Source organism: Eptatretus burgeri, chromosome 12, assembly GCF_056783735.1.
Source record: "Eptatretus burgeri isolate ZD-2024b chromosome 12, Ebu_testis_v1, whole genome shotgun sequence".
NCBI lineage: Eukaryota > Metazoa > Chordata > Myxini > Myxiniformes > Myxinidae > Eptatretus > Eptatretus burgeri.
The window spans coordinates 81480998-81490040 of record NC_140972.1 but is presented as its reverse complement, the minus strand read 5'-3'; the positions used below and the strand labels follow the sequence as shown (position 1 = coordinate 81490040).

The 9043-nt window shown below is 47.5% G+C and overlaps 2 pseudogenes; one reads left to right on the top strand and one right to left on the bottom strand.

Moving 5' to 3' along the window:
* Positions 1-323: 323 nt before the first annotated feature.
* Positions 324-469, top strand: LOC147015995 (signal recognition particle RNA; annotated as a pseudogene).
* Positions 470-6239: 5770 nt separating this feature from the next.
* Positions 6240-7905, bottom strand: LOC147015994 (uncharacterized; annotated as a pseudogene).
* Between the last annotated feature and the right edge of the window lie 1138 nt (positions 7906-9043).

Below are 9043 nucleotides of genomic sequence, written 5' to 3'. Positions count from 1 at the left end.
CAAAGTTAGCGAGAAGCAATGAAACAAAATGATCCAAGTGGGGCAGAAAAATGGAAAGAAAAAAAAAAGTAGAGAAGAAATTACATGGAAGTTTACAAAAAGTTACTAATTTCTTCAAAAGTAAAACCAAGAATGAAGCAGCAGTGGTAACGTTGGGCCTACTGTAGTCACAGAGGGAGAAGAAGCGCCATCGGTGAAAGACCCAAGCTTCACCATTCCGACTGAGGATGCTGCTGCAGCAGAAGCATTGGTTGAAACTTCCAGCAGCAAAACTGTCACCACAAAGGGAGAGAGACTATCAGCAACAGAATGAAGCTTCATAGACCGGGCGTAGTGGCGTGCGCCTGTAATCCAGCTACTCGGAGGCTTGGGTTGGAGGATCGCTTGAGGACGGGAGCTCTGCTTTGCGCTGGGCCGCGCTATGGGAGGGTGTACGGCAGCCCGGAATCATGGCGAAACCCAATCCTTATCCCTGTGTCGTAAGAGGTGACCAGGGTTGCGTCAGGAAGGGCATCCGGCGTAAAACCTGTGCCAAATCAGTATGCGGATCATAACGGATGATCCACTGTGGCGACCCCTAACGGGAGCAGCCGAAAGACGAACAACAATGAAGTTTCACAGACGGCCTTGCTCCTCGCGATGAGGGTGACATTGCTACAGCAACGCTGCAAGTTGCGTTCGGATATTCTCAGATGACCTGGCACTTTGGCCGCAAGACATAAGCGACGCAGGATGCTGTGACATTGTTAGAAGATGGTCAGTCCAGATAACAGACATGGATTTTCCTCAAAATACAAAGATCCGGTTCCACAGAGTTTTACCAAAGTCCATTGCAAAATGACAATGAAAACTGGTGAGAAAATTACTCAACATTGTTAGTTTATTCTTAGTCTTCTGATTCGGTGTGTTGTTTTTGCTGTAGACTTGAGAATAGTTTGTCCAGGGAGGGCTTTTGTATGTGGAACCACCTCAATCGCCTGTTAAGTGACCACGAATGTTCCAGAGTACACGTAACAAACATGGAGAGCTGGCGCCAGCTGCAGGTTAGATTAAACACAGGCACAGCAACTGACAATACCAGCCAGGAAATGTTAGCACTTGAACAGAGATACGAGTTGTTGACACATTTGGCTGAACACAATCAAGCCTTCCATGGACATTCAGAAAAGCTCCATGACTCGCATAATGGAAACTTCCTTGGGCAGATCAAACTAATGGCCAAGTTTGACCCGCTCATGAACAACCATGTGAGGAGAATCGAAAAGGGGGCTATGAAAGATCACTATTTGGGTAAACGTATCCCAAACTAAAACATTGCACACGTTGGAGAAAAAAAAAACTTCAAATGCAATTGTTGATTAAAGTGAAAATGGCCAAATAGTTTTCAGTCGTTATGCACTACACCCCAGATGTGAGTCACTCTGAACGGTTGTCAGTGACATTACACAAAGTTGACGTGTGACATCTGTGGTTGCTTCCATATCGGAGCACTTTGTTGAATTTCTTTAAGTTGAAGACACTGCAGAAAAGGGCTTCTGTGGTGGTCTCCATGGACACTTGACCAAACTAAAGCTGGACATTGTAGACTGTGGAACACAGTCATTTGACAACGGAAGCAACCTGTAGAGACGTAAACAAAAGTGCAGGAAAGTGTGCTCGAGCTAAAAAGAAAGCTTTGTATGTTCCTTGCAGGAGTCACACTCAGGGGTGCCAAGAGGTGGGGGTAGGGCATGTGGGGCAACTACCCTGGGACATGGACCTTCATGGCCCATAATTATTCCTTAAATTTTTTTTGTTTCATATAATTGTTTGTGACGATAAAACACTTGGGGAACTTTATTTTGTATCTCCCTCCAAGCCGCTCGCGGTGATTCCCCGGCACGGGCAGTGACACCCTCCCTCATAAAATAAACTACTGTGGGAACAATTTACATAATAACAATTGCGTTAATGACGTAAATGAACACAGCAGTATTGGCCACACCCCATCCGGATTAAATGGGTTAAACGAATACGCATGTAGGAATAAGTGAGTTATTCACCCCAATTACCCTTAAATACGGCATGTGTTTCTGACGATGAAAATAGGGAAACCTCCGTGTAGGTTGTTTGAAATTGCAAACATTTTTTGAAGGGGGCCCTTCACTTAGGATTACATCTGGGCCCATTCTGGCTCTCGGCAGCCCTGATCACACTCTCAACCTGGTGATGGCAGATGTTGCAAAATCATCTGTGCTTTCGGTCAGATTTTTCGGGGTTCTTTAACGACTGTACAACCTCTTCAGCTCATCTCTGAGACGCTGGTCGATTCTTCAAGCATACGTCAACAGCTAATTGTTAAAGGCCTCTCAACCACACGAGGGGAGTGTCGCATTGACTGTGTAGAGGCACTTCGCTATCAGATAGCAGACATATTGGAGGCGGTGATTGCACTGACATAGTATGCTGTGGGGAGCCTGGTGTAGCTTCGTGGTTAAAGCGGTGGCTTGGGATTCTCGGGGTCCTGAGTTCGAGCCCCGCTGGCCACAGAGTTAGCATCAGGGGGATTGACTCAGCCTGTCATCCTTCCGATGTCGGCGAAATGAGTACCAGTGTACTGGTGATTATCCCTGCAGGGTTGAAGGTGACTGAAGGGTTGGCATCAGGAAGGGCATCCGGCCGTAAAAAAAACATTGCCACAAGAAAGGATACCATGATTGGAGCCCGCAAAAAGCTGACCCCTGCTCAGGGATAAAGGCTTTCAAATGATGTGATGATGATGATGATTAGTATGCTGTGGAGAAAAAGATGGTGAGACAGCGTGTACATAACCGAGTCTATCTAAGGAAATCGGTTCCTGGCATTTCATCCGGTCAGCAATTATTTGGTACAAGCAAACCATGTCAGCAAAATCTTCCAGAGCCCTCAGATTTCTATTGAAACACTGAAAAGCGAGGCCGATGGAGTCAGAACAGTTACGCTGAGCTACAGGGAGAGTAGACTCTCCTCCACACAAACAGACGCAAGGGAAATTGCAGGAAGACTGGAATTGAAATGACATTCCCAGAAGAAAGACCACATAAAAAAAAAACTCGCATGTTTCTGTACGAGGGAAGAGAGAAAGCCCTGGTGACCCACAAGCAACGCTTCAATCAGAATTTTTTTTTTCCTCCCCTTAGTCTTATCTGAATGAAAGATTCTTAGATTTACCAGTCTGAATGAAAAATGTTCACAACTGGCAGAATTTTTCCATTTATACACCTTTTTGTACTCCGGCAAAGACATGAAGAGGACAATTGGGAAAGGTACGTTGGAGGATTGCTGCCGGAACATGGAAGAGAAACTGGGGGACATTGATGCTGAGGGCTTGGCACTTGAGATCAAGGCGGACCTGCAAATGTGTTCCCAGGCCATGTTTCTTCTCCAGTGGAGATGCCAAATTACATGTGCAGAGAAAACGTGCTGGACCTTTATGCCAACTTCAGCATTGCCCTGCAACTTCTCCTGACTATCTCTTTCACCATTTTTTTTGCTTAAAGCTCATCAAACCTTTTCTGAGATCAACAATCTCAGAATCTCAGGATGATATTATATTGTTACGGCTGTGGAAATTCGCAATCCACCATAAAGGTTCCTTCGATTAGCTATGCCGGTAAGTTTATGTTCAGATAGGTCCCCACCATTGTTTAAAGGGAATTTATTCGTGTTCACCGGGCTGCGACCCTTTGAGATAGCCGTTTTTCTTTATCTATCGTTATTTTGAGCCACCATTGCAACAACCTCCACGCAAACAACGATGCCACAACGCCCACCACGCTCACACCACCCCCACAACAATCACCACCATCTTCGCCACTACGCCCACTTACGAACGCCATCCTCCGCGGACCACGGTAAGATGGTTTCCGAAGGATTGGCAGAACAAAAACTCTTGTGAGGCCTGTGGGGTTTTTTCCCGCCTATTTTCCCCGCGCTTGGTGTGAAGGGAAGGGGAGGGCAGCTCGCCGCCGATTGGTGGATGCACGGCGTGAGGTGGTCAGGGTGAGGGAACGCCCCTTTTCAGGAACTTTCTCTGAGGGAGGCGGAGCCGAAAACGGGGAGGAGCGAAGGGCGGAGCCCTGCGCTATATAAGGCGGACCGCACGCAGGGCTCGCTCTCTTGGTGGTCGAGGTCAAGTCCTTTTTTGTCTGGGTCGTCGACGTCATCCTCTCTGTTGGGGTCATGCTGGATCTCTCTTTCTTTGTCGTCAAGGTCGAGTTCTCTCTCGATACCTCTCGTCTTGGCATTGAGCGATCTGTCGGTGAAGGCGCGGGCCGGTGGCGAGTCCGGGCGACGCCTCGGAGACGTGGACGGGAGGCGCCGCAGGCGTTCTGTGGTGGACCTGCGCGTGCAGACGAGTAGAGTGCCGGAGAGGGTTCACCGGCCGCAGAAGGGAGGTTTTCTTTTCTTTGGGCTTTTGTATGTGTGTTTGTGGTGCCAGTCCGTGAAGTAAACCTGTTTAAGTGCCTGTACATTTAATGCAATAGTCGGTCGCAACGTCTTTCATTTCCTGCTGTACATATTGCATGACTGCCCTTGCTTGTTTGTGTTATATGTGTAATAAATGTGCTTGTGAAATGTTTTTCCCGTTCGTTGCATCCTTCCCCTCTTTTGAAAGGGCCATCTTGAATCGTGGAATGATTGGTAGTGGGTTTTAAACACCCAATAAATAATCCGAACCGTCGAGGTCGGCGATAACACCGCTCGGTTATCCCTGTAGCATGGAACGAACCGCTTAAGCGGTTCGTGTCCTAAGCCGACCTGCGGCGTGGTGCAACCCCTCGGTAGGTTACCCGCGCGGGTATTTAGGTTTATCGACATTCGGCGATTCACCCTATTTCGCACGGGTGGAATGCGGACTGGGTTGTGGTGAGGTTAAACCCCCACCCATGACTGTCTCCTGGCGGTAGTTCCAGGAGGGTCACGACTGAATTGTCCGTCCGGTGTGTGACGCGGCTGCCATTAGAGTTACGTGGCCGATCGCACGCCAGGCGGGCCAGAATTCGTAACAATATCAACATTTACTGAAGCTAAGGCCATCAGAGTTCGACTTGTTTGATACTTCTGCTGCAACAGGTAGAAAACTTATCTACCTTACTAACCTCATTTTTACCTAGTTGTAGCGAGAGTATGTTGATTTTCAAGCCCAATAAAATGCACTCACAATGAGATATCAATTGAAGTCAAATCTCAAACTGCGGTGCATTATTGAAGGGACATGCATTGTGAAATTTTGGCGCTTTATTGTTGTTCAGAGTGGGTTCGGTGGGAATAAAGGAGGGCCCCATCCTTGACTTTTGCCCAAGGATGCAGAATCACTAAGACTGACCCTGCTATCACCACTACCCCCCCCCCCAAAAAAATCCACTGTCCCTTCACACTCTGCCTCCACTGCTGTGCTCATTTTTTTTTCCTTATCTGCTGCCCCTTTCCCTCCAACCTTCTCCATCCTCCCCCATTGCCCCTTCACCCCGATAGCTTCTCAACCCGATGCCAATGTCACTTTCCCATCTCTTATTACCCCCTAACTCTCCACTTGCCCATTTCTTCCCCTCTCCTCACCCCGAAGCTCCCACTACCTCCCCCCCCCCCCAGCACTCATATCTCCTCCATCCCTGACAGTGTGGGCCTTCAACATCAGAAGGCTCAAATCTAACGTGTTAGATCACTCCTTAGAGGTAACTGGTGCTCCAGCAGGTAGTATCTGTTTAACATAAACACATCTTTCACAGGACATTCACTACTTCATGCTCTACAGAAGGCTCAAAAGCAGACTATGCATGTAACAGGGCAAAATGTTTGAATTTGGTAATTGCTTCCAAGGTGAGATCCTCAAATCCATTCCTTCCCCCATCTTCTTCTTTCGTGTGGCCTTTCTCTGAGATGTTGGTGTGCGACATGAAGTTAGCTATTTCCAGCCAGCCTCAGGCCCTTGTGGTCTGGTACTACAGTTTTGCCACCCTCCCTCTTAGTCAAGGATGATCGGGATTTTTTGGTTCAGATTCTTCCAAAAGCACCAAATTTGGCCCATATGTTGCCCATACCATACTTTTTTCGATTTTAGATGGGCGCAAAGATGGGCGCCCCCGGGACCGCATATTGGCAAAATCCAATCAAGACCGCCATCCGGGTTAGAGGTCAATGGTAGTTAAAAAATCAAAAGGGCTAGAATCATGAATAATGCCACTTTTTAGGGGTTTCCGGGGTCAGGGAATCTGATTCTGATCTCATTTTGATGATTTCAGGTCATGGTCACCTCATTTTGGGTTCATATGTCAAAGATCACAAGTGGTACTACTAAAAATTCAACAAAAATTATTCAGGAACAATTTTTTATGAAAATACTTTGAGAATAACATCTGCTGACAAAACGCCGCTGTGTGCGCTCAGGAGATATCCGTGTAACTCGTCCAGTGAGAAGTTGCCCTGAGCTTTACTTTCTATATTATCCACATTGTGGGTGGTGAAGACCTTGAGACGGCTGTTGGTGGGTACCCCCACCCCATCCTGAGCATGGCGAGCACACACCGCACTCGCAACATCGCGCTTCACTCCCATGACGCGATTGTACGATACCAAGATACCCTGTTCTTGGTCAATCCCAATCTGTTTTTTATCCCGTACGTGTCCGTGCAGCTTGAGGCCATGATACAGGGGGAAGGGGGTTTCTCGCTCCTTGTTGTGCCGTACTGCAGACGTCTTGACTGCATGGTGCGTACCCTTACTAGTATTGTCCATGAGCAGTTGCGAGATGTTGCATGTGATCTTCTCCCGTGCATCCAGATTGGCGTCACCACTGATCTTCTCACGTCCACGAAAAGCTGACGGGCCCCGGAGAACTACGTTGAAGAAACTCCTCATCTCCTCATTGACTGGAGCCGTGAGGCAGTTAAGGGGGAAGGGGCCGTCGAAAGGCTCCTGACTCTGCAGACAAAACTTATGCATCATCACTGCAGCCCACATGAACGTAAGTGCATCCTCTTGACCAATCTGAGACATATATGTCTTGGCCATGTCATCAACCACCTTCAGTTTGTGAGATATGTAAATATCCTTCCTGCCTTCATTCCCCTTGGAAAACTCAGCCCATTCAGGTAGGAGGTCGAGAAGGTGATCCTTGTATCGAGTTGAGTGTGGCTCTTTTTTGTCTCGGCATGGGCGACCTTGATCACTCATAAGCTTTTGATACATCTCGCATAGCTCTGAGAGCTTAAATATTGTGGTGTCTGAATGTTCGATCAGGGCTACAATTTGAGTCCAGATGATGGGATCGCAAGGGCGGAGGTGCGGGACCCACCGATTCTAGTCACTCGGCAGCGCGAGCGGCGTCTTGCAAACGTACATAACACTGATGGTGATAATAGGCATCAGCAGCATGTACATCAGACGCTACGGCAACCAGTCTGCCAAGTAAATGAAAGTTTTTGTTCGTCTTTGCCCAACTATTTAGATTGGCATCTACGACTTCAGTTACTACCTTGTGGAGGTTGGCCTGGTCCTCCCCCTCACAGATTACACAACACTTGACATTGGCTGGAGGCTGAAATTCCCCAGATGACCTGATTTTTTTGGGGACTATGCTGAGAGCCGGCTTCTTTGTCGAGCTTCTCTCTCGCCCGCTTGACACGAGAACTACTACAATAACTCCTGCAAGTTTTGTGATACCTAGCCTTATGCGATTTAAGAGTTGCTGCAATACCTGACCCATCATTCAAATGACTAATCGTGGCATTGATACGAGAAGGAAAATCATTGGCATTGATAGCATTGAAGTCTTTGAGATCTCTCTCAAGTGATACAAGTCCCTCCTCCTTCGGAGTTTGCAAGGCTTCTCCAGTTTTGTCCGATTGACAAAGACAACAGTCCCCAATTCATAATTTCGGTTGAGGAAATAGTTTGACACTCATATTATGTCGGCTCGTCGTCGCGATGAACTTTCGTCTCGTCATCACGGCGACACAATAGCAGGCTGAGTCGCAGGTTCCAGATCCACTCCTGAACACGCGAGAACAGGGATAGGATAGTCTCGTTAGATAGGGTAGACGTCACAGCTCCGATGGCATCATGCACCACCGCCGCTGTTGGACACGTCGACGCTCACAGACTTGGTATTATCTTAAAAATGAAACAAAAAGTTTATGACATTACGAATCAAAATTTAAAACATTCAAAATTAAAAACACTCAAGTCTTATTTTCTAAATGATTAACTGGTTCTTTTAATTGATAACCCAGATAGGCCATAGAGGCCGTAGGCAGGCCATTTTTGAAATGACGCTCCCAAAAACACCGGGTTTGACCCCAAAATGACCTTTAGGGTGACTTTGAGGGGTGACCTTGACCTCAAATCGTTGAAATAAAATCGGAACAGATTCCCCGACACCGAAAACCCCTAAAAAGTGGTATTATTAATGATTCTAGCCCTTTTGGTTTTTTTTAACTACGAATGACCTCTAACCCGGATGGCGGCCATAATTGGATTTCGCCAATATGGCGGTCCCGGGGGCGCCCATCTTGGCGCCCGTCTAAAATCGAAAAAGTATGGTATGGGTGACATATGGGCCAAATTTGGTGCTTTTAGAAGAATCTGAACCAAACAGTCCCTATAATGCCCTAACATCCCTGACTATCTAGTCAAGGTGATGTATGGGGCAGTCTTGCACAAGATGATCTGCAGCCTGGTGGAGGCCACACTCCCAGTCAGATGAATCACCAAAGTTCCAGGAGAACATGTTGTGATGGAATCTACCAACACCCATTCGGAGCGGGTTAAGGCGACACCATTCCTTCCTAGACAGGTCACAACTAGGGAGCTTAGTGGAGCAGGGAAGGTGTTGCCGAGGGCCGCTGGGTTGGTAGGTATGCCATTGCTTCATCTTCCACGTGTGATTGCTCAGGCCATGATCTGTTGTGATATAGGTTTGAGCTGCTCTCGTAAAGTGCTGCGGCTCTTCAATATTGGGTGGGTAGATCTTCTCTTCGCTTGTTGTGAAAGGGATGGGTTCTGAGATGCATTGAGGGCTGCT